Raw genomic sequence first — 26,929 nt, forward strand, 5'->3', positions numbered from 1 at the left:
AGGCCACCATCACCTTAATATCAAAACCTGACAAAGATGCCACAAAAAAAGAAAACTACAGGCCAATATCACTGATGAACATAGATGCAAAAATCCTTAACAAAATTCTAGCAATCAGAATCCAACAACACATTAAAAAGATCATACACCATGACCAAGTGGGCTTTATCCCAGGGATGCAAGGATTCTTTAATATCCATCAATCAATCAATGTAATACACCACATTAACAAATTGAAAAATAAAAACCATATGATTATCTCAATAGATGCAGAGAAAGCCTTTGACAAACTTCAACATCCATTTATGATAAGAACTCTCTAGAAAGCAGGAATAGAAGGAACATACCTCAACATAATAAAAGCTATATATGACAAACCCACAGCAAACATTATCCTCAATGGTGAAAAACTGAAAGCATTTCCCCTAAAGTCAGGAACAAGACAAGGGTGCCCACTTTCACCATTACTATTCAACATAGTTTTGGAAGTTTTGGCCACAGCAATCAGAGCAGAAAAAGAAATAAAAGGAATCCAAATTGGAAAAGAAGAAGTAAAACTCTCACTAGTTGCAGATGACATGATCCTCTACATAGAAAACCCTAAAGACTCCACCAGAAAATTACTAGAACTAATCAATGATTATAGTAAAGTTGCAGGATATAAAATCAACACACAGAAATCCCTTGCATTCCTATACACTAATAATGAGAAAACAGAAAGAGAAATTAAGGAAACAATTCCATTCACCATTGCAATGGAAGGAATAAAATACTTAGGAATATATCTACCTAAAGAAACTAAAGACCTCTATATAGAAAACTATAAAACACTGGTGAAAGAAATCAAAGAGGACACTAATAGATGGAGAAATATACCATGTTCATGGATTGGAAGAATCAATATAGTGAAAATGAGTATACTACCCAAAGCAATTTATAGAGTCAATGCAATCCCCATCAAGCTACCAATGGTATTCTTCACAGAGCTAGAACAAATAATTTCACAATTTGTATGGAAATACAAAAAAAACCTTGAATAGCCAAAGCTATCTTGAGAAAGAAGAATGGAAGTGGAGGAATCAACCTACCTGACTTCAGGCTCTACTACAAAGCCACATTTATCAAGACAGTATGGTACTGGCACAAAGACAGAAATATAGATCAATGGAACAAAATAGAAAGCCCAGAGATAAATCCACGCACATATGGACACCTTATCTTTGACAAAGGAGGCAAGAATATACAATGGATTAAAGACAATCTCTTTAACAAGTGGTGCTGGGAAATCTGGTCAACCACTTGTAAAAGAATGAAACTAGAACACTTTCTAACACCTTACACAAAAATAAACTCAAAATGGATTAAAGATCTCAACGTAAGACCAGAAACTATAAAACTCCTAGAGGAGAACATAGGCAAAACACTCTCTGACATACATCACAGCAGGATCCTCTATGACCCACCTCCCAGAATATTGGATAAAAAGCAAAAATAAACAAATGGGACCTAATTAACCTTAAAAGCTTCTGCACAACAAAGGAAACTATTAGCAATTTGAAAAGGCAGCCTTCAGAATGGGAGAAAATAATAGCAAATGAAGCAACTGACAAACAACTAATCTCAAAGATATACAAGCAACTCCTACAGCTCAACTCCAGAAAAATAAATGACCCAATCAAAAAATGGGCCAAAGAACTAAATAGACATTTCTCCAAAGAAGACATACATATGGGTAACAACCACATGAAAAGATGCTCAACATCACTCATTATCAGAGAAATGCAAATCAAAACCACTGTGAGGTACCATTTCACACCAGTCAGAATGGCTGCGATCGAAGTCTATAAGCAATAAATGCTGGAGAGGGTGTGGAGAAAAGGGAACTCTCTTACACTGTTGGTGGGAATGCAAACTAGTACAGCCACTATGGAGAACAGCGTGGAGATTCCTTAAAAACCTGGAAATAGAACTGCCTTATGACCCAGCAATCCCACTGCTGGGCATACACACTGAGGAAACCAGAAGGGAAAGACACATATGTACCCCAATGTTCATCGCAGCACTGTTTATAATAGCCAGGACATGGAGGCAACCTAGATGCCCATCAGCAGATGAAGGGATAAGAAAGCAGTGGTACATATACACAATGCAGTATTACTCAGCCATTAAAAAGCATACATTTGAATCAGTTCTAATGAGATGGATGAAACTGGAACTTATTATACAGAGTGAAGTAAGCCAGAAAGAAAAACACCAATACAGTATACTAACGCATATATATGGAATTTAGAAAGATGGTAACAATAACCCTGTGTACGAGACAGCAAAAGAGACACTGATGTATAGATCAGTCTTATGGACTCTGTGGGAGAGGGAGAGGGTGGGGAGATTTGGGAGAATGGCATTGAAACATGTATAATATCATGTATGAAATGAGTCGCCAGTCCAGGTTCGATGTACGATACTGGATGCTTGGGGCTGGTGCACTGGGATGACCTAGAGGGAGGGTAGGGGGAGGGAGGAGGTTTCAGGATGGGGAATACAGGTATACCTGTGGTGGATTCATTTCGATATTTGGCAAAACTAATACAATATTGTAAAGTTTAAAAATAAAACAAACAAAAAAAAACGACAGAATGATCTGTTTGTTTCCAAGGCAAACCATTCAATATGACAGTAATCCAAGTCTATTCCCCAATGAGTAACACTGAAGAAGCTGAAGTAAAACGGTTCTATGCAGACCTACAAGACCTTTAAAACTAACACCCCCAAAAGATATCCTTTTCATTATAGGGGACTGGAATGCAAAAGTAGGAAGTCAAGAAACACCTGGAGTAACAGGCAAATTTGGCCTTGGAATACAGAAAGAAACAGGGCAAAGACTAATCGAGTTTTGCCAAGAAAATGCATGGTCATAGCAAACACCCTCTTCCAACAACACAAGAGAAGACTCTACAAATGGACATCACCAGATGGTCAACACTGAAATCAGATTGATTATATTCTTTGCAGCCAAAGATGGAGAAGCTCTATACAGTCAGCAAAAACAAGACCAAGCTGACTGTGGCTCAGATCATGAACTCCTTATTGCCAAATTCAGACTTAAATTGAAGAAAGTAAGGAAAATCACTAGACCATTCAGGTATGACCTAAATCAATCCCTTATGATTATACAGTGGAAGTGAGAAATAGACTTAAGGGACTAGATCTGATAGATAGAGTGCCTGATGAACTATGGACTGAGGTTCGTGACATTGTACAGGAGACAGGGATCAAGACCATCCCCATAGAAAAGAAATGCAAAAAAGCAAAATGGCTGTCTGGGGAGGCCTTACAAATAGCTGTGAAAAGAAGAGAAGTGAAAAGCAAAGGAGAAAAGGAAAGATACAAGCATCTGAATAAAGAGTTCCAAAGACTATCAAGAAGAGATAAGAAAGCCTTCCTCAGTAATCAATGCAAAGAAATAGAGGAAAACAACAGAATGGGAAAGACTAGAGATCTCTTCAAGAAAATTAGAGATACCAAGGGAACATTTCATGCAAAGATGGACTCGATAAAGGACAGAAATGGTATGGACCTAACAGAAGCAGAAGATATTTAGAAGAGGTGGCAGGAATAATACAGAAGAACTGTACAAAAAAGATCTTCATGACCCAGATAATCACAATGGTGTGATCATTCATCTAGAGCCAGATATCCTGGAATGTGAAGTGAAGTGGGCCTTAGAAAGCATCACTACTCCACAAAGCTAGTGGAGGTGATGGAATTCCAGTGGAGCTATTTCATATCCTGAAAGATGATGCTGTGAAAGTGCTGCGCTCAACATGCCAGCAAATTTGGAAAACTCACCAGTGGCCACAGGACTGGAAAAGGTCAGTTTTCATTCCAATACAAAGAAAGGCAATGGCAAAGAATGCTCAAACTACCGCACATTTGCACTCGTCTCACACGCTAGTAAAGTAATGCTCAAAATTCTCCAAGCCAGTCTTTGGCAATACGTGAACCGTGAACTTCCAGATATTCAAGCGGGTTTTAGAAAAGGCAAAGGAACCAGAGATCAAATTGCCAACATCTGCTGGATCATGGAAAAAGCAAGAGAGTTCCTGGATCATGGAAAAAGCAAGAGAGTTCCAGAAAAACATCTATTTCTGCTTTACTGACTATGCCAAAGCCTTTGACTGTGTGGATCACAATAAACTGTGGAAAATTCTGAAAGAGATGGGAATACCAGACCACCTGACCTGCCTCTTGAGAAACCTAAATACAGGTCAGGAAACAACAGTTAGAACTGGACATGGAACAACAGACTGGTTCCAAATAGTAAAAGGAGTACATCAAGGCTGTATATTGTCACCCTGCTAATTTAACTTATATGCAGAGTACATCATGAGAAATGCTGGGCTGGAAGAAGCAGAAGCTGGAATCAGGATTGCCGGGAGAAATATCAATAACCTCAGATATGCAGATGACACCACCCTTCTGGCAGAAAGTGAAGATGAAGAAAAAACCTCTTGATGAAAGTGAAAGAGGAGAGTGAAAAAGTTGGCTTAAAACTCAACATTCAGAAAACGAAGATCATGGCATCTGGTCCCATCACTTCATGGGAAATAGATGGGGAAACAGTGGAAACAGTGTCAAACTTTATTTTTTTGGGCTCCAAAATCACTGCAGATGGTGACTGCAGCCATGAAATTAAAAGGCACTTACTCCTTGGAAGAAAAGTTTTGGCCAACCTAGATAGCATATTGAAAAGCAGAGACATTACTTTGTCAACAATGGTTGGTCTAGTCAAGGCTATGGTTTTTCCAGTGGTCATATATGGATGTGAAATTCGGACTGTGAAGAAAGCTGAGCACTGAAAAATTGATGCTTTTGAACCGTGGTGTTGGAGAAGACTCTTGAGAGTCCCTTGGACCGCAAGGAGATCCAACCAGTCCATTCTGAAGGAGATCAGCCCTGGGATTTCTCTGGAAGGAATGATGCTAAAGCTGAAACTCCAGTACTTTGGCCACCTCATGCAATGAGTTGACTCATTGGAAAAGACCTTGATGCCAGGAAGGATTGGGGGCAAGAGGAGAAGGGGACAACAGAGGATGAGATGGCTGGATGGCATCACTGACTCAATGGACGTGAGTTTGAGTGATCTCCGGGAGTTGGTGATGGACAGGAAGGCCTGGTGTACTGCGATTCACGGGGTCGCAAAGAGTCGGACACGACTGAGGAACTAAACTAAACTGAAAAATGTTTCTATGGAATATTTTCTATATTTTTCTTTGTTTTGATAGCATGTTTCTAGAACTGGCATGAACATTCAGAACTAGTTGAATTTCAACACTATTTCATTATGGGGAAAAATAATTTTGTTTCACATCTCAAAATATAGTATTGTAATCTAGAGAAGGTTGGTATTTGTGCACAATAAAACTCAGTTTAATTAAACATTCAAAATGCTTCTCCTTATCCTTGTCATCTGACTGATATGAAATGACTTGAATAACAGAAGACCCACCAAGAACAATCAAGCACATTCCTTCACAGCCTCTCTCCAACAGCCACACTGCCTTAGCTCTAGTAGGGTAGATATATCTAGTAGACCTGGGCTATCTTCCTGTGGTATTTAAGCATGTTCACATTTGCCCCTGGATACATGAGCACTGCTGTCAGCTAAGATAAATTCCTTGCACGTATGTGCACATCTGAAGACAGGAACAACATTGTCTCTTGTGAGCAAAAGGCCTATACAGATCTCTCAGTAGTCAATGTTGTTGGCATAGCTACCAGAAGATGAAAGAGTCTCCTGAGTTACTATCATAAAGTAAAGAATCCATAGCATGAAAAAGAATGTGGTATACTTCAAACAAAGGAACATCACCCATCCAATTTGTATCAAATCATAAATTCTCTGTTATGTTTGGAGCTTAGCTTTCCTGATACAAGATTTGAGTAGATGACATACATATCTGGTAAATATGAACATGCAGAGCTATGGAAGCCATCTAACTCAGCCAGAATAGCAGCATAGGGATGAGGATGGTATTATTTTTCATTGACTCTAGTCTATCTTGCAACTCCTGAAAGTTATCCAAGTATTTAATTTATATTGTTCAATTCAGAAAGTAACTGCCTTTTCACAATATTCATTTACAACAACCAACAGATTTTTTCACTTTTGCCTGATATGTAATAAGAATTTAATAAAAGCTAGTTATTATGGTTAATATTATTATAGTATTTACTCTATAAAGGGCCTGGTAGAATATATAAAGATATATAAATTGTGGACCTGTCAATACAAGGTCTCAGAATCTAGTTGAGAAGAATAAACACTGAGGCAAAAAATCAGTATACGACTGAAGCGACTTAGCAGCAGCAGCAGCAGGGTGTTTAAAAAGAAGGAGCAAAGACTAAGTTATTTGAAGAACTATTCAAAGAAAGATGTACCTCATTGGGAACTTCAGGAATGGCTTATAGCTTAAAAAGGACTCAAAATGCATTTAAAAGAGAAACAAAGGTATTGAGGACAAAGATTAGCAAGTTGAATGAGTATACTATATTCAAGAGACTGGGAATACAAAAATGCTAACTCTGTGTATTAAGGATAGCAAGATAGTTAAATGTATAATTTAGTAGCAAATGTTTTTCATATCCGAGAGTCTTTGCTCATATTATTCTTACCACCTTGATATAGCCTTTTAGATCATAGGTTGGGAAGCAGGATATACACATGAAAAGAATGAAATTAGACCTTTTTTAATACCATACGCAAAAGATAACATGGATTAAAGACTTAAATGTAAAACCTCAAAATTTCAAACTCTTAGTAGAAAACATAGGGAAAACTCGTGACACTGATCTGGGCAATGGGTTTTTGGGGTGTGACACCAAAAGCATAAGCAACAAAAGTTAAAATAGACACGTGGGATTACTTCAGTCTTATGGGCTCCTGCAAGAGAAAGCCAAGTGTCAGCAGAGCGAAAAGGCAACCTATAGAATGGGAGAAAATATCTGCAAGTCACCTTTCTGATCAGGGTAAGAACTCCTACAACTTAATAGCAAAAGCCAAATAATCGTATTTTCAAAATGGGCAAAAGACTTGAATAGACATTTCTTTAAAGAAGACATACAAATGGCCAACAGGTATATGGAAAGGTGCTTAACATCACAAATCATCAAGGAAATGCAAATTAAAACAACCTGTAAGAATGGCTATTCTCAAAAAGACCAGAAATGAGTGCTGGGACGACTGCGGAGTAAAGGGAACCCTTTATACTGTTGATGGGAATGTAAACTGGTACAGCCATTACAGACAATTATATGGAAGTTCTTTGAAAAATAACAACTAGAACTACCTTATGATTCAGCAGCCCCACTTCTGGATACACATCTAATAGAAATAAGACCAGTATCTGGGAGAAATCTGAATTTCCATATTAACTGCAGCATTAGCCAAAATGTAGAAATACCAATGGATGAGTGAATAAAGAAAACATAAATATATTTACACATATACATACAATGGGATATTATTCATCCATAGGAAAAAATAAAATTCTGCCATTTGTGGTCAAATAGATGAAACTGGATGAAACAAGCCAAACACAGAAAGATACATACAGCATGACCTAATGTATGTGTGAAATCTAAAATAGTCAAACTCATAAGAGAAGGGAGTATATTGGTAGTTACCAGGAGCTGGGAGGAAGGAAAAATGAAATGATGTTGATTAAACTATCGAAACTTCCAATTATACTAGATGATTAAGGTCTGGATATCTAGTGTACAGCCTTGTGACTATAGTTATATCAATAATATGTACTTTGAATGTGTTTGGAGGGTAGATCTGAAATGTGCTCAAAAGTAAGGAAGGAAAGAAGAAAGGGAGAAAGGAGGGAAGGAGGGATGAAAGACAGGTGGAGGGGAGAAGGGCAAGAGAAAAGAAAGAAAATGCTAAATAAAACAGTAAGAAAGAAAAATGTGTTATACACTTACAATGAAATATTATTCAACCATAAAAAGAAGGAAATCTTGCTACATGCAGTAACAGATGAATTTGATAACATTATGCTAAATGGAATAAGGCAGTCACAGAACGACACATACTTGATTATTCCCTTATATGAGATATATATTGTAGTAATATTTATAGAAGCAGAAAGTCATTGCCAGAAGCTGGAGAGATAAATAAATGAGGAGTTGAACATGCATAAAGTTTCAATTTTGCAAGATGAATAATTTATAGCAATCTACAGCATTGTGCTTATGGCTAAAATACTCTACTATATATGTCAACCTTTATAAATAACATGGTAGGTCTCATGTTATTTTTGCCACAATAATAAATAAAATTTTAAAAGTCCTTGCTATTATAATGCATACCAGGAACTGCTTCAGAAAGCTCACTGCTATTTGTACACCAGAACTCATGGTTGATGGGTTTCTCTGGTGGCTCAGATGGTAAAGAATCTGCCTGCAATGGGGGAGAACTCGATTTGTCCCTGGGTTGGAAAGATCCCTGAAGGATCCCCTGGAGGAGGGCATGGCAACCACTCCAGTATTCTTGCCTGGAGAATCCCCATGGACAGAGGAACCTGGTGGGCTACAGTCCATGGGGTTGCTCAGTTGGACACAACTGAGTGACTAAGCACAGAACTCATGGTTGATGGGGTATAAAGGAGTGTTCTGAAGTAGTGCTCACATTTAGATGTACAAAAATAACATATAAAATATTTGCAGCCTAGAGATCATATTAAATTCTGTTCATAAACAGAAGCAAAGAATATACTGTTTTGCCATTTAAGGGATATTTAAAAAGCCCATATGAATGTGATGAAACAACAGATGAGATCTGAAATCTATAGAAAGCTACAAGATCTTAACAGAGATTTTTTTAGGCTGTTCACATAAAATACTATCTTTTAAGAAAGAAAAGAGATGGATGGATTAGAAATTAACAATGAGTTTCATATATTCTGAATAATGAATTTGTTTTATACTTTTTCTCACTTGCTCCAAAGAAATAAACAACTGTAGGTAATTAATAACATGTATAATTATACATCATTTGTTGTTCAGTGAAAACAACACATTAAATACCAAAATGAGAATGATCCGTAATGTGTCTGTCATACATGAAAAATGGAATACATAAAATAATGTGTCACAGTCATAGATTAATGAACCCAAGTCATCTAGCAGTAGCGCTTCCATCCATAAGTTATTGTGTTGGGGATGGGAGCTCAAATTCAAGGTATTAAAGTCATCTGAGGCAACAATAAATCAAATTGAAAGACACTATATACCATAATAAGTTGATGGGATATACTGGAGAAAAAAAGCCTTATATATGGCATTGTCTTTTCAAAAATCAATCCAATAATAATAGGAATGAAGACAAAAAAGTTATCTCCAATTCATTAGGAAATGATCACATGCAAGTCATAAGGAAAACTGTTAAGTGAAAGGAAATTTGGATCAAATAAAGGGATAATAGCTATAGCAGATAATATATGACTAGAGATGCACAGAGTAGGTTGAGCGTATAGAAAAGCTTATCCAGAGGACCCTTACTTAGACAATGAAGTCTAGTATCATTAGTCCAAGAGAATCTTTATGAAGCACATTCTGTCTGTAAAAGGGAAGCTGTGAAGAGGTTAAGAATGAACCATACTGATGTAAGTAAAATTAGGTGGGAGACAGCTTTACGGCTGCTAATCATAGAAAACTAAACAAATATGAACAAATGCCAAGTCAACATATACTTAAGCCCATAATATTCAGGGTTTTATCAGCAAATCAGAGATAGAGAACCCTAATGTCCCATGTGGGTGGTACTGGGCATGAAGAGAAGAAGTTCTCTGAAGAAAAAGTACCAAGATGATGAAATGAGCTACAGTTATGAAAGGGTATTTAAGCACTATGCTCTTCATAATTTATGATTTATGTATGTTTACAGTTAATTAATCCTGAAACTATCAATATAACCATTAAAAATATAAGCACAGTTTGATGACAAATCCTAACATAAAAATTCAAACAAAGAAATTATAATAAGTGAGTCGACCCACTATATGCTGAGGGAAAATGTAAAAATGTAACACTAAATGTTTAACATAGAGACACCATACTTTATTAATATATTAAATTGTTTTAAAATATATTTCAAAAGTGGTAGTTCATAACATGGAAGCATCAAGCAATCAGTAATGGGAAATGATCAGTATTGGTTGTTCTTAGTTTTAAGTTTCAGTTAGGAAATACTCCTTCTGCTGCATTTTTGCACAGCGTTTAAGAGTTGTATTTAGAAGGTGAATACATAAATTGCAAAGAAGTGAAAGACTAGAAGCAAACCCATACTAGAACTAAGGAGTATGGCAACCTTGGAAATACTGGGCATGCTTAGTCACTCAGTTGTGTCCGACTCTGTGACCCCATGGACTGTAGCCCACCACACTCCTCTGTCCGTGAAATTCTCCAGACAAGAATACTGGAGTGGGTTGCCATTTTCTTCTCCAGGGATCTTCCCTACCCAGGGAATGAACCCACATGTCTTCCATTTCCTGCATTGCCGGCAGATTTTTACTGGCTAAGCCACCAGGGAAATACTGAGGTGGAACACATAGGCTTCAAAATCAAACATGGATATGGGGTTTCATGTTCTAAGTAACTGAAGTGAAACCAGTTAATTCATGCTGTTATAGTGTATATTGCTTTATCCTATATTTCTTTATCCTCCTGCTTATAATTTCTTGATTCAAAAATATCTCTCATTGGCAAAGAATGGTAGTTTCTTGATCATTGCCTATTCTCATGTTCTGTAAAAATTTAAACTAACTCTGAACAATACTAGTCAACGTTCTAGGAGAAGAGAGGAGAAGGAACATGATTTGATAGAGAACCAAAAATGAAAGAGAATTTTCCTGCAGGCAGATTTGTCTATATGCCCAATAAGCAGTATGCAAGCACCCAAGACAATCCAGAGAAGTAAACATTTCTCAAAATATATTTATATTGATACAGACACACATTCCTCCCCAAAGAAATTATCCAACACTTTACTTTTATTTTTTAGTTTTTAACCAAGAGTAGATGTTAAATTTACAAAATACCTTTTTAATATCTATGGAGATAACTGTATGCTTTTCCTACCAATACAGAAAATTATTTGTATAATTCTAGAATTCATAGAAAACCTATACCTGTTAACAGCATATCATTTTTTAGAATGTTTCTGAATTATCTATAGTTGTCTGTTTTGTTCTACTTTTGAGTTTTGATACCAATATTATGATAGCACCTTAAAAAGAATTTTAAGATTTTTCTCCCTTCAAATTGTATAAATACAACTAAAACTTTTATTTCTTAGAAGTGTAATAGAATTGCTCCAAGAAAACTTACGGTGACTTTTGCAGAGTAGTTCTTCAATAATTTTCTCTATTTTACTTATTATGATTGGTGAGTTTGCTTTCTGTCTTCTGAAGTTGCTTTGATAATATTTGCCCATAAAGTTGTCTGTTGATATTCTAAAATTTATTTGTATAGTGATCAAGATTTTCTTTTCAGATGCTTTTAAATCAGCTTGTGTTTTGTGTATGGTTATTTCTTTATAAGGATTTCTTATTTTGTGATTTATGCTTTTTAATCATTTTCCCACAAAGATCAGTTCTTGTATTAATTTACTAGTGCTTCCATTTTCATTTCTAATTTAAAATTTTCTATTTTTACCTTTATTAAGTTTTGTTATGCTTTCTTTTATTAAGCTTTAAGCTATTATGCTTTATTAAGCTTTTGTTATAGTTTCTTTTGTCTTGAATATTCATTGGAAGAACTGATGCTGAAACTCCAACCCTTTGGCCAGGCCACCTGATGCGAAGAACTGACTCATTGAAATAAACCCTGATGCTTGGAAAGATTGAAGGCAGGAGGAGAGGGGACAACAGAGGATAAGGTGGTTGGACGGCATCACTGACTCTGTGGACATAAGTTTGAGTAAGCTCCTGGAGTTGGTGATGGATAGGGCAGCCTGGCGTACTGCAGTGCTTGGGGTCGCAAAGAGTCAGACACAACTGAATGACTGAACTGAACTGAACGGAAGCTTTCTTTGGATTTGTTGTAGCTGTTACAAGTTTTGTTGGTTGCTCAATTCACTTATTTTAATTCCACTGTTTATTAATAAATGCTTTTTAGACAATACACGCTTACCTGACTGCTGCTTTAAGTATATCTAAGGCTGTAGTGTATAGTTGTTAAGAATCCCAACACTGGAAGTAGACTACTTGGGTAAAATTCCTCTTCATTTACTAGTTGTGAAATTGGGAAGCAAGCCACTATGCCTTGCTGTAGCTGTATTTCTCATCTATGAAATGTTGATAGTAACAGTTTCTTAACTGAATAGTTATCATGAGAACTAAATGGATTAATACAAGAACAATTCCTGACACCTAGAAGAACCTTTAAAAATAGTTCTTGAATGAAATATCTACATGATAGATATGTTTAATCTCAACTTTAATTCACATCTTGCAGAGTAGATAAAAAGGCTAATCTATAAGCCAGGCACAAGGGCTTCTAGCTGCAACATAAATTTCTGGATCTTAAGAAACATTCAAATCTAAAACACCTTGGACCTGATGGAAATATCCTGGGTAAAGGACAGCTCTCCTGGAAACTGTATAGACTCAAGGCCAGTGGAGCCTCCCTAGCCTGTTGCAGCATGGTCTGGTTGGAGATGGTGCAATTAAAAAGCAAAACTTACTGAGTTGTATTTTCAGAAGAGGTCAAAATGATAGAAATTCAGAACAAAAATTAACACAAAATGAAATAAATGATTGCCATCTACCCTTTGTGACAGTGGCCCCAACAGAGACCAGATTTAACTCTCTATCTTAAGCACATAGAAAAACAAACAAAATATATGAAATGAGTTTTTAAATATTGGCAACACAGAACCATTTTCTTGAAGAAATAGAGAAGAAAGAAAAACTAGAAATATACCACTTGATGGCAGTTTTCAGGGCATGAGATTAACTCCAATCCAAATCCGCCTGTTCTGACGAAGACAGATGACTACCAGCATGTGAAGGTGCCTAGAATTTACAAGAAAGAGTACCAGGAAGGAGAGAGCTGCCCACCAAGAAAAATCTCTAGAGATGAAGGATTTCCTCCAGGCCTTGGACATATGCCAAACTAGGCTATGAGAAGAAATGTTACTCTCAGGAAAGAACTCACAGCAGAGTAGGCAGGGAAATTTTTAGAGCTCACAAAAGGATATGAAATGTTGGTCCTTCCATAAGCCAGAATATAAAGACCTTGTAATACATGAGTTTTGAATAAAATTATCTAAAAAGGTGTTTACATAGTAGAGGATCAAAGTTAACTCTGTATTAAATGCCCCTCTGTTATCTCTCAACAGAATTTAAAAACAAGCCTGAAAATGATTGAAACTGATTCCAGTTACCTGTATAACAGAAAACAAACAAACAAACAAAAAAAACCTTTAACCCAGAACTCACTTAGGGAAAGAGCAAGATGTAACATCAAATAGTGTATAATTTACAGTGACAGGGTTCAGTTCAAAATTAGCATTCATGAAAATGATCAGGAAATGTGACCCATTATCAAGTGAAAAATCAGTCAATAAAACAGACTCAAGGATAGCATAAATAATACAACTGGCAGTGAAGTGAAGTGAAAGTCTCAGTCTGACTCTTTGTGACCCCATGGACTATACACAGGCTGTGGAATTCTCTAGGCTAGAATACTGGAGTGGGTAGTCATTCCCTACTCCAGAGGATCCTCCCAACCCAGGGACAGAACCCAGGTCTTGCACATTGCAGGCGGATTCTTTACCAGCTGAGCCATAAGGGAAGCCCAAAAATACTGGAGTGGGTAGCCTATCCTTTCTCCAACAGATCTTCCCGAACCAGGAATTGAACCAGGGTCTTCTGCATTGCAGGTGGATTCTTTACCAACTGAGATACCAGGGAAGGCCCAGGTGAGGAGATTAAGAAAGTTTTAAATATGGTTACTATCTCAAAGTCTAGGGGAAGAAATATAAATTAAGAGTAGGTAAATGGAAGATATTAAATAGACCAAAATTAAACAATGAGTAATGAAAAAAATAGTACCTGAAATGAAAATTAATACTACAAAAGACATGGTAGAAAGAGAGATAAGTGAACTTTAAGACATAGTAGTAGAGCCTATCCAGATGAAAACAGATTAAAAGAAAAACACCAAGGGCAATAAAAAATTTCTGATGACCTGTGGTATTAGAAAAATTACCAAACAGTAAAGACATTTTAACAGCTGATACATTATAATCATACTGGTCTTAGACTCTCAATTAAGCTCAAAGTCACTATTTAAGAGGGGAACACAAATAAAAAAGAGAATTCTTATCAGAAACAATGGAAGCCAGAAGACAATAGAGCAGTATATTTGAACTATGGAGCAAAGGAAGTGCCAACATAGAATTCTATACCCAACAAAAAATGTATCTCCAAAATAAAGGTGAAATAAAGATATTTTAAGCCTAAAATAAAAAGCTGATACCATTTATCATCAAAAAATGTGTAACAAAGATTGCAGAAATTTTTTCAGATCAAGAAGATGGACTTTGGACCTATACATGTGAAATGTATGAAAATGGTACCACAAAAGATGGGCAGGGAGGTGGATTTATACCATGGCTTCTTTAAAAATCTAAGAAGTATACAATTATTGAAGATCAAGTTAAATATATAAATAGTATAAGAATATAAATAGTAAGAAAGTTACATCGCTGATAATCTAATAAATAGTGGACAAAAATAGCTTATAAAACATTCTCAATTCATGTAATGGAGAAAAGGAATAATATTAAAAATGTAAGAGGAACAAATGGGATACATAGAAAACCAAATGGAAAACAACAAATTCAAAATATGTCAATATTCATGACTAAATATAAAGGGTTTGAATATGCAATTAAAAACCAGAGATAATCAGATATGATAAAAGAGCAATATCCAGGCACGTACTTCTGAAAGATCTAGTTTTGCTATAAAGCCACGGATATGTTACACATAAACTGCTGGAAAAAGATACACCATGCAAATACTAAACATAAGAAAGACGGTATGCCCTCACAATGGTCAGAATGGCCATTGTGAAAAAAACTACAACCAATAAATTCTGGAGAGGCTGTGAAGAAAAGGAAATCTCCTACGCTGTTGGTGGGAAAGCTGGTGAAGCCACAATTGAAAACAATATGGAGGTGCCTTTAAAAAATAAAAATAGAACTATATGAACCAGCAATCCCACTCCTGGGCATATAAGTGGAGAAAACCATACTTTGAAAAGATACATGCACCCCTGTGTTCACTGTGGCACTATTTATGATGGCCAGGACATGGAAACAACCTAAATGCCCATCAACAGGTGAATGGATAAAGATGTGGTACATATATACAACAGAATGTTACTCAGCCATAAAAAAGATGAAATAATACCATCTGCAGTGACATGGATGGACCTAGAGATTGCCATACTGTGTGAAGTCAGAGAAAGAGAATTTCATACGGTATCACATATATGTGTTATCTTTAAAAAAAAAAAGGGGGTACAAATGAACTTATTTACAAAATAGAAATAGTCTCAGATGTAGAAAACAAACTTACAGTTACCAAGGGGGAAAGAGGAAGGCGGGATAAACTGGGAGACTGGAATCGACATATACACACTATTATATATAAAATAGATAGCTAATAAAAACATATTGTATAGCACAGGGAGCTCTACTCAATACTCTGTAATGACCTATATGGGAATAAGAATCTGAAAAAGAGTGGATGTATGTATATGTGTAACTGATTCACTTAGTCGTACAGCAGAAACTAACAACACTGTAAATGAACAATAGGTCCAATAAAAATAAGTTAAAAGAAAGCTTGTATGACTATATTAATATTAGCAAAGCAGATTTTGGACTAAAAATATATCTAGGGATAAGAAGGGAGATTCCATGGTGATAAATTGCTCAAGTCATCAAAATGGTTTCCCAATTCTAAAAGTAGATAAACATTTAATAAAAGTATTAATATATATGTATTTAAACACATAAATCAAATGTGATATAACCAAAAAAGGCAAATCTATTATTATAAATGGAGTTTTGAACTCTGCATTCTCAATGATCAGGGACATAAATAGGGCAAATATCAGTAAGAATGCAGATGGCTTGAATAGCATTATGAACCAAAGACGTTTTCTCCGACAATGGCAAGATAACAATTATTTGAAGTGCACATAAAATATTCACCAAAATAGACCATATTATGGGCCATAAAATGAGTCTCAATTTTTAAAAATTGAAGTCATACACAGTATGTTGACCACAAGAAACTTATGAGATGAAATTAAAAACAAAGACAGAAAAAGAGTATCTAGCAAAAATATTTCAAAATTGAAGAATACACCTTAAATAACCCATTGACCAAAGGAAAAAAGTCATGAAAGAGAAGATAAAATATTTTTGATTGACTTTGGGAGATTAAAAACTATCTTGACTGTGAAAAATGAATGAATATATATGTATATAAAATACAATCGTACATTTAAAGTTGGTGATTTTTAAATGAATGTTTTGCCACAACAAAGTTTAAATACTTAACTAATAATGATTTTTCTCACACTTGAATTTCTTCATGGAATATATCTTCCCACTAAATCTAAGAAAACTATATTTAAACACAGAATTTTAGTAGGAATCATGGAAAAATTACTTTTTCCTCCTTTCCACTCAAATTTTTATTACATTCATTTCTATCACTGCTTCACATTATCACACTTATTTCTGCCACCATTTAATGTTAGTTTTATTGATCACACTTTAATTATAGCCAGTCTTTTATTTACATTTACTTCAACCACCAATATTAATTGTTTAGTCATGCATTATGTTGATATCTTTCCTTATGTATCCCAACATCTCACAATTTTGTGGCTTTCTGCTCCAAATATACAGGAAATTAATACTTATGTTCTATTTCTTTATATCTTATATGGAATATCGTATCTAACTCAAATTGTTTTAAGAGTCCTTTCAGTTGAAACATATATGAACCTTAAATCGTAATAACACTTTTCAAGTTACTTCCAACAATTATAACCCTGCAAGCTGATTGCTCAGTCACGTTTGACTCTTTGTGACCCTATGGACTGTAGTCTGACAGGCTCCTCTGCCCAAGGAATTTTCTAGGCAACAACCCTGGAGTGGGTTGCCATTTCCTTTTCCATGATTTCTTCTCGACCCATGGATTGAACTCATGTCTCCTCTGTCTCCTGAATTGCAGGCAGATTTTTCTACCACTGAGCCATCCGGGAAGCTCCTAATTATAACCCTGTGAAAGTGAAAGTCGCTCAGTGGTGTCCGACTCTTTGGGATCCCATGGACTATACAGTCCATGGAATTCTCCAGGCCAGAATACTAGAGTGGGTAGCCTTTCCCTTTTCCAGGGGATCTTCCCAACCCAGGGATAGAACACAGGTCTCACTTTGCAGACGAATTCTTTACCAGCTGAGCCACAAGGGAAGCCCAAGAATACTGGAGTGGGTAGCCTATCCCTTCTCCAGCGGATCTTCCTAACCCAGAAATCCAACCGGAATCTCCTGCATTGCAGGCAGATTCTTTACCAACTGAGCTATCAGGGAAGTCCAATTTTAACTCTAAGTAACATTAAAAATAAAGTGTTAAACTTTCTCAAAATAGCAATTTCTAATTAAGTTTTCACCTAAAATAGAGAATAAATTTAGTTCTTTTCTATCTTAAGAATAAGGAAAATATCTAGGAATAACATATTATATAATGCAAGAATATAGAGGCTATAAACATACATTATAAAGTAAATAGAGCAGAACTTAGGAAAATGTATTCAGCTTTTTGTTTAGGGCATTCCCTGGCTTTGCTTTAAGAATTAGACAAACTGAGGAAGTTAATAAAACAATTGATCCATGCTTCACTTTACTGCAGTCAAATACATTCTAAAATGTTTTAGAAAAGAACTGACTAGAAGTTAAAAAAAAAAAAAAAAAAGAAAGAAAAGAAAAAAACACAATGGAGGCACGGTGAAGTAAATTATTTGTATTCCCTTCAAGTAAAACAGTACAGGTAGAGTTAAGGAAAGAGACCCTAGTGGTTGTACATGCTGAAAACTGCAGGATTTACACAGTACTCAGAATATCACAGAAATAGTAGTGTGAAAGGGATAAAATTGCATTTAATTTTTAAAACTGCCTAGAACTTGGAGTTAAACTCATTTAGGGACCTGAATTTGTCCTTCAAAATAAAACTGACCCTTAAACAACAAGGGGGTTAGGGACACCAACTCCAGACTATCACTATATAGATGGCCCTCTGACTGACTGGCTAACTTGTCTATCAGATCAAATCAGATCAGATCAGTCGCTCAGTCGTGTCCAACTCTTTGCGACCCCATGAATCGCAGCACGCCAGGCCTCCCTGTCCATCACCAACTCCCAGAGTTCACTGAGACTCACGTCCATCGAGTCAGTGATGCCATCCAGCCATCTCATCCTCTATCATCGCCTTCTCCTCTTGCCCCCAATCCCTCCCAGCATCAGAGTCTTTTCCAATGAGTCAACTCTTCGCATGAGGTGGCCAAAGTACTGGAGTTTCAGCTTTAGCATCATTCCTTCTAAAGAAATCCCAGGGCTGATCTCCTTCAGAATGGACTGGTTGGATCTCCTTGCAGTCCAAGGGACTCTCCAACACCACAGTTCAAAAGCATCAATTCTTCGGCGCTCAGAGGGAAACGTCAAGAGCAATCATTCATGGTGAGCATTGCATTTCAGCTACCTCTAGGCATCTTTGATAATGAGTACAGAAATTACTGACTTTTTAAACATAACTTTTGAGAAACTATGACAGAACATGATAAAGAGAAAAATATCCAGATCACTAAAGGGAAAAATTCTATGAAATTAATCTACTGCAAGGACATTTTAGTAAATTAGTTTCTTGCTACTAATGAAATATGAATAGATAGGATTCTAAGGTACAGGCATCAAATTATATTTAAGCTGAAGATGAATATGATAAGGAATGATGGCAAGGAGACAAAAAACACAAGGAATGTAACCGTAACGTAGCCATGGTTTTCATGCATGTTGCTGGAAATTTATCAATGACATGAAATTTTAAGTGGAAAAATTGACAACGATATGAAAATCATGTGAACAAACAGAAGATATGAGTTACCAGGAGAATTCAAAATACAATTTTCTAAAGGTGAAGAAAATCTGAAATAAATCACCATTTATCAAGTAATCAGTGAATTGAATCTTAAAGATTCATAAACATGTTTGAGGCACAAGTATATTAAAATCTTACTGCTACTGCTGCTAAGTCACTTCAGTCGTGTCCAACTCTGTGCGACGCCATAGACGTCAGCCCACCAGGCTCCCCCATCCCTGGGATCCTCCAGGCAAGAACACTGGAGTGGGTTGCCATTTCCTTCTCCAATGCATGAAAGTGAAAAATAAAAGTGAAGTAGCTCAGTTGTGTCCAACCCTCAGCGACCCCATGGACCACAGCCTTCCAGGCTCCTCTGTCCATGGGATTTTCCAGGCAAGAGTACTGGAGTGGGGTGCCATTGCCTTCTCCGAAAATTTTACTAGTGGCAAGTAAAAATTAAACAATATTCCTACATAGAAAAAAAACCTTTAAACATTCACATTTCTAAATGGGAAAAAACAGTAATAAGTGAATTGCAATTGAACTATACAACTTTGTGTCAAAAAATAAATGCTGCAATATGAAAGTAATGACAAAAACAATTAAAAATATAATTTGATTGTAAATACTAGAATGTTAGGTATCTTCACAAAGATCAAATAAATAGACAAACCAGTATCTCAAAGAGATAGAAATTATGAGGTTGCGAATTGGTGTGTATGTGAAAGTGTTTAGAGAGAAAGGGAGGAGAAAAACAGTAAGAGAAAAGAAGAGAGGAGAGGAGAAAAAAATCTGCATAATGTACAAAAACAAAAAAATTTGATGTGTTTAAGTAAAATGAGAGAAAATAAAACCGTTATGATAAAATTTTGTGATTTGTGATAATTTCTATATCTTATATCAAATAAACTACCAAACTACAGGAATAAATGTTAGAAATCTTATTACAGTGACAGTAGAGGACGGGCATTAAATAAACTTTTCAAAGAACTAATTATCCCTATTAAAATTATTACAGATCACAGGGAAGAAAGGAAAGTTTTCAAATAGTTTTCATGAAAATATCATTTCAAGGAATCTAAAACTAGACGAAGGGTTCATATCATTTTTTTTAAAAATATTGATATCACTGAATATCAGCTTCAGCTTGGAAGGACTGATGCTGAAGCTGAAGCTCCAATACTCTGGCCAAATGATGCAAAGAGCCAACTCATTGGAAAAGGCCCTTATGCTGGGAAAGATTGAGGGCAGCAGGAGATTGGAGCCATAAAGGATGAGGTGGTTGGATGGCATTATCGACTCAATGGACAGGAGTTTGAACAAACTCCAGGAGATGATAAAGGACAGTGAAGCCTGGTGTGCTGCAGTCCATGGAGTCACAGAGTCAGATACGACTGAGTGATTGAACAACAACAATCACTGAATAAAATATTTTTTAAAAGTCAAGATTATACATTAAAATTCATGATCATTTTACATTTAATATAGAAAAAAGATCTATTAATAACATTTTTCATTCATTCATTCAGCAATCATTTATCTTGTGTATGACCCAAATCTTGGACAATCTCAGCCCTCATGGAATTTATAATTGAATAACTGACAGATAATAAATAATAAATTTACTAATATGTTACTTATAATCATTAATATGAAGAAAGTATATACAAGGAAAAGAAATGTGAATGGAGAATGATTGGAGTGTTTAGGGATTGCTTCTCTGGATAAGTACAAGTTGAGTGGAGAAATAGACATGTGGGGTACAAAGCCAAAAATATTTGGGGAAATTTTATTAAGCATAACAAATAAAATCCCCCATTTCAAAATATGTACCTTTTAAGAATATATGAACAAATATGTACCTTTTAAGAATATATGAACAAAAACAAAATAAGTCCTCTGTCAAAAATAAAATCAAAATTTAGAATGCCAGTGTAAGCACTAAGGTGCCTAAATAGATGAGATAAAATAAGTGAAATCGAGAAATGAACAAATTGAGCACACATGAATTGTGAGGCACTGTGATAAAACAGTTTAGGTCCTATTCTTGAAACTCTGGTAGTGTAGAAACCTAAAGGAGACAACCCTGTGGACTTCAGAATGTCCAACTTCCCTGTCTTCCACTATCTCATGGAATTTGCTCAAGTTTATGTCCACCGAGTTGGTGATGCTATCTAACTATCTCATCCTCTACCACGCTCTTCTCCTCTGCCTTCAATCTTTCCCAGCATCAGGGTCTTTTTTTGTTTCTCCTAAATTCTCTTAAACAAATTTTTGACACTTCCTATATTACATGCTTTATTTTCAGGCTTCTTCTTTTTTTTTTTTTTTAATACTTCTTAGAAACACAGAGAAAAGAAAGAATGGCAAAAACAATTCAGAACCTGTAAAAGCTGTGGGACAGTATCAAATAATCTAACACAAATAAAACAGGATTACCAGAAGAGAAGCAAGAACATGTGGCAGAAGTATTTCAAGACATAAAAGCTGATATTTTTACAAACTAATGGCTGATACCTAATGATAAATCCAAGAGGTTCTGAGATCGGATATGACTTAGTGATTAAACAAATAAAACAACAACAACGTGTTCCTATTCTCCATCTTGACAAGAAAACTTTACATCAAGCAAAAATGAATGCCAAATAAAAATAAACACCTTGGCCACTTGTATGTCCTCTTTGAGGTAATGTCTATTTAGTTCCTTTGCCCATTTTTAAATTCAGTTATTCTGTTTTTGCTAATGAATTGTAGGACTTTCTTATGTGTTTTGGTAAAAACTTACCAGATATACCATTTATAAATAGTCCCCTCTCCTATTTAGCTTGCTTTTCTTCTCTGTAAGTTGTTTCCTGTGCAAAAACATTTTTGTTTGCTGCGGTCTTACTTGTCTACCTTTCATTTTGTTGCCTGTGTTTTTAGTGTCATATCCATGAGATCATTGCCAAGATCAAGGTCACAAAAACTGTATCCTATATTTTCCTCTAGTATTTTTACCATTTCAGAACATTTTTAATCTTTAATCCTGATTTGATTTTTTTCTGTACATACAGCTTCCTATCAGATATCAGGGGCTTCCTAGGTGGGGCAGTGGTAAAGAATCTACCTGCCAATGCAGGAGATGCAGAGGAGGAAATGGTAACACACTCCAGTATTCTTGCCTGAAAAATTCCATGGGCAGAGGAGCCTGGTAGGCTACAGGCTGTGAGGTTGCAAAAGAGTCGGATATGACTTAATGATTAAACAAATAAAACAAAAACAACGTGTTCCTATTCTCAATCTTGACAAGAAAACTTTACATCAAGAAAAAAAATGCAAAAAGAATTCTACTCTCATTCCAATAGTGTTGAAGTAAAAATAATCACAATAATGAAGAAACAAAAACCACACAATTTGAAGTTGGACAGAACTAGTGTCTGTTTAACTGTGACTTTTAAAATCACAGTAATCATTCTGATCTCCAAATAAAGGCAATTTCTTAGAGAAAAAATATTTACGGTAAGAACCCTTTATACGAGCTCTTTTTCAACAAATCTTTAGTGTATAATACGGGATTGTTAACTATAGGCCCAAGGTTGTATAGCATATCTCTAAAATTCAGTCTTATGTAACTGAAACTTTATAACCTTTGAACAATTTTCCATTTCTCCCTCTTCTTAGACTCTAGCAATCACCATCCTACTCTACTTTTATGATTTTAAGTATTTTAGATATCTCACCTTCTATAAATGAAAACATACAGTATTTGTCCTGTGATTGGCTTATCTTACTTAACTATATAATATTCCACTTTTCTCATTTTGGGGGGAGATCCTTCTGGATCGATCCTTTGGATCCTTTGGATCGATCCTTCTGCTTGATCAAGTATTTTTCACTTTCACATACTTTCCCTTATATAGACTTCTTTTAATATACATTTTTAAACTACTAATTTGAGTGCTTATCCTTGCGATTACATTTATATCTATGTCTTAACAGATCTAAAGTAATGAAGTATTTTGTGGTTTTAACACTAACTGTAACTACGTCTCTGTTGCCTATTGTTTTATTATTGTTTCCATTTTCAGTAACACATATATTTTAAGCTAAGATACTGAACTGAATAGTGGATGCTGAGTTATATGGTCCTCCTTCAGTTTTTATTTCTTCCTGAATCCTGGGCTTTAGTCTGGGATCTTTCTCATTTTGTCTGAAGAGCATTCTTTTGAGTTTCCTTTGGTTGGGTCTTCTAGTGATGAGTTTTCTGAATTTTTTTCTGAAAACATTCTTACTGCATCTTTACTTTGGGATATTATTTTTTGACAACTATATTATTCTGCACAAACATTATTTCTATTGAGATACAGCTGTCATTTTCATTTTGACCCTCTATATGTGCTTATCCACTGTTTTATTATGATGTAGACATCCTTGTAGTTCAAATGGCAAAGAATCTGCCTGCAATGCAGGAGACCCAGGTTCAATTCCTGAATCAGGAAGATCCTCTGGAAAAGGGAATGGCAATCCACTCCAATATTTTTGCTTGGAGAATCCCATAGACAGAGAAGCATGGAGGGCTACAATTCGTGAGTTTGCAAAGAGTTGGACAAGATTAAGCAACTAACACAAACACTTATAATAATGTGTTTCCATATGGTGTTTTATCTTATTTGAGATCCACAGCTTTTCCTGCCTATATGGGTTGATGAATTTTAGCCATTTGAAATAATCTTAGCTTGTATTTCCTTATTTATTAAGTCTATCCTGTATTCTGTTATTTTCCTCCTACTATTTCAAATCACAAACCTGCTCAACCTTTTAACTGTGTAATATATGTCACTTAAAATCCTTATTTTAGGTAAGACAAAAGTGAGATGCTACTACTCACCTATTATAATGGCCAAAATCCACAACACTGACCACATGAAATGCTGGTGAGGAACACCCAGACCTTGCTGATAGGAACTGAAACTAGTATAGCCACTTTGGATTACAGACTGGTAGTTTCTTACAAAACTAAACATACTCTGAATATGTAATCCAGTACTCATGCTTCTTAGTATTTACCCAAAGGAGCTGAAGACTTGTCTACACTAAATCTGCACACAGGTGTTTATAGCAGTTTTATTCATAATTGTCAAATCTTAGAAGCAACCAAGATGTCCTTCAGTAGGATAATAGATAAACTCACTGTGGTACATCCAGATAATATAATTTTATATAGTGCTAAAAAGAAATGAACTTTCAAGCCATGAATAGACATGGAGGAATCGTAAGTACATACTACTAAATAAAAGAAGCCAATCTGAAAAGTCTACATACTATATAATCATAACAATAAGACATTCTGGAAAAAGCAAAACTATGAAGACAATAGAAAGATCAGGAGTTGCTAGGTTGGAGGTGAGAAGATGAATAGTAGAATACAGCAGCATTTTAGTGCAGTGAAAATATTCTGTAGAATACTATAATGATGGGTATATATCATTATACATTTGTCCAAACCCATAGTATGTACAACACCAAGAATGAACCCAAAGGTAAACTCTGGGAATTGAGTGATTATGATGTATCACTTGGAAACATTATCTGGTAAATGATGTTGATAATGTAAGTATTCATAGATGTGTGGAGGCAGGGAGTGTATGAGAAATCTCTGAATTTACCTCCTAATTTATGTTTTACACTGCTCTGAAAAATAAAATCTTTGAAAAAATCTCTATTATTATTTTCTGTGATACAGGTTGGAATTTTTATACCGAACTGTCTTATAGTTCAATCTCTTGTCTTCAGCTCTACTTAATCTGTAGTAAAATCCATCTTTTGGATTCTCAATTTTATTACGCTTTGATTGAACAATTTCTGTTGATAGCTTTTATAGATTTTTTAGTCCATTTGGACCTTTTAAAATAAACATATGTATGTATATTTCTAAAACTTAAAATACTGGATTTTTGGTGAGTCTATCTCTAATGACTATTTCTTTCATGTGAATTTTACTTCTTTTCTCTTGCATACTGAAATGCCAAGTTTTTATTAAATGTTAGGCATTATAAATATTGTGAAGATAATTTTAAACTCTAGATGATACTGTCTTACTCAAGAGAGGATTTTCTTTTGCTTTTAGCATATGTGTTTACTAGAGGTATACCATTTTGAACCAGTCCACCATTAAACTGATTTAAATTAAAGATTTAGTATTTGTTAAAGTGGTCTATTACTGGCTAATATTTATTCATATGATTAACTCTTCAGGAATCTTAATTGAAAGTCTGGGGTATATTCCTGGGCTACTGTCTCTTACATTCTCTTTACTTCTACCACAGTAAAAATGCTTACAACTTTCCTCAGTCCATCATACCTTAGTTTTCCCTTGGTTCACTGTCTAATTTTTTCTTCTGAGCTTCTTATTCATCACTTCATTTTCTGTTACAGATAATTTCAGCTACTTGGCTTCTATACTTGGATGCTTTAGCTTAGAAATGGTTTAGTCTCAAGGGAAAAAATCTACCCAGAATACTGTACTTACTTCTGTTCTTTGTTTTTCTCTTTGATCATGGAATCCTCATATTTTTAGTGAATTGGTAGTTTTATTATTTTAGATAATATTTTTAAATACTACTCATTCTTTCCTGTTAGGCATTCTAAGAGGCTTTGTTTTATACAAGCTATTCCTACATGGCTGGAGGTAGAATTCCTGCATTCTTTAATATATTTATTAACTAAATATATTCTGAAAACTTACTGTTTATTTATTCAGTATACACTTATTGAACATACATTATGTGCTTGGTACTCTTCAAGGATGACCCTATTCTTATATAATGTATATTATAGTGTGGAAGCATAAACTAAAAATTTAAACATATAGACATAATAAATGTTAAATATTTATTGTAGGTAGGTAATTATTGTATAATGAATAATAACATATGATAAGAAAATAGTGATAAGAAGTGTATTTTTAGATAGGTGGGTAGAAGATTTCTCTTTGTGGAGGTAAAAGGAGCATCATGAATGAAGTGAAGTACTAAATTACTTGAGGAAAGACAATACATAGAGAGAAGAGAAAGAGCAAAAACCTAAGAGTAGAAGACTGATGCTTTTTCCTGAGATTATCAAAAAGTCTAGTATGATGGAGATGAGTTATTGAGTTATAACAATATGTTATATTGTGTTATATATGTATATAATATACATATGTTATATTATATTATATATTATAGTGTCATATATATTATATACATATGTTATATTGTGTTATATATATTATATACATATATGTGTGTGTGTGTTATATTACACATAATATATATATTGTGTATGTATATGTGGACCCAGATACATTTAGGATGCAGAGCATGTAAGGGCTTACAGATCATAGTAATAACATAGGATTTTATTCTAAATGTGACAAGTCATTAGAGGGTGATACGATATGGCTTAATGTTTCAAAAATATTTCTTTGGTCACTTTATTGTTAAAAGAATGAAAGAGGCCAGAAAGGAAACACGGAGACTTCCTCAGATTCTGTTCCAATCTACTAAGCAAAAGTTTACGTTGATATAGACAAGAATGGTACTAAAGTCTTGAAAAACAATGAATTCCTTAGATATATTGTAAAGTAATTAGCCTCTAATTAAAATAAATAAATTTAAATAAAAAAAGAAATCCTTAGATAGTGAATAAAAAGAAAGGAGACAAATTAAATTGAATGAC

The sequence above is a fragment of the Bos taurus genome, chromosome 7 (genome assembly GCF_002263795.3).
Source record: "Bos taurus isolate L1 Dominette 01449 registration number 42190680 breed Hereford chromosome 7, ARS-UCD2.0, whole genome shotgun sequence".
Classification (NCBI taxonomy): Eukaryota; Metazoa; Chordata; class Mammalia; order Artiodactyla; family Bovidae; genus Bos; species Bos taurus.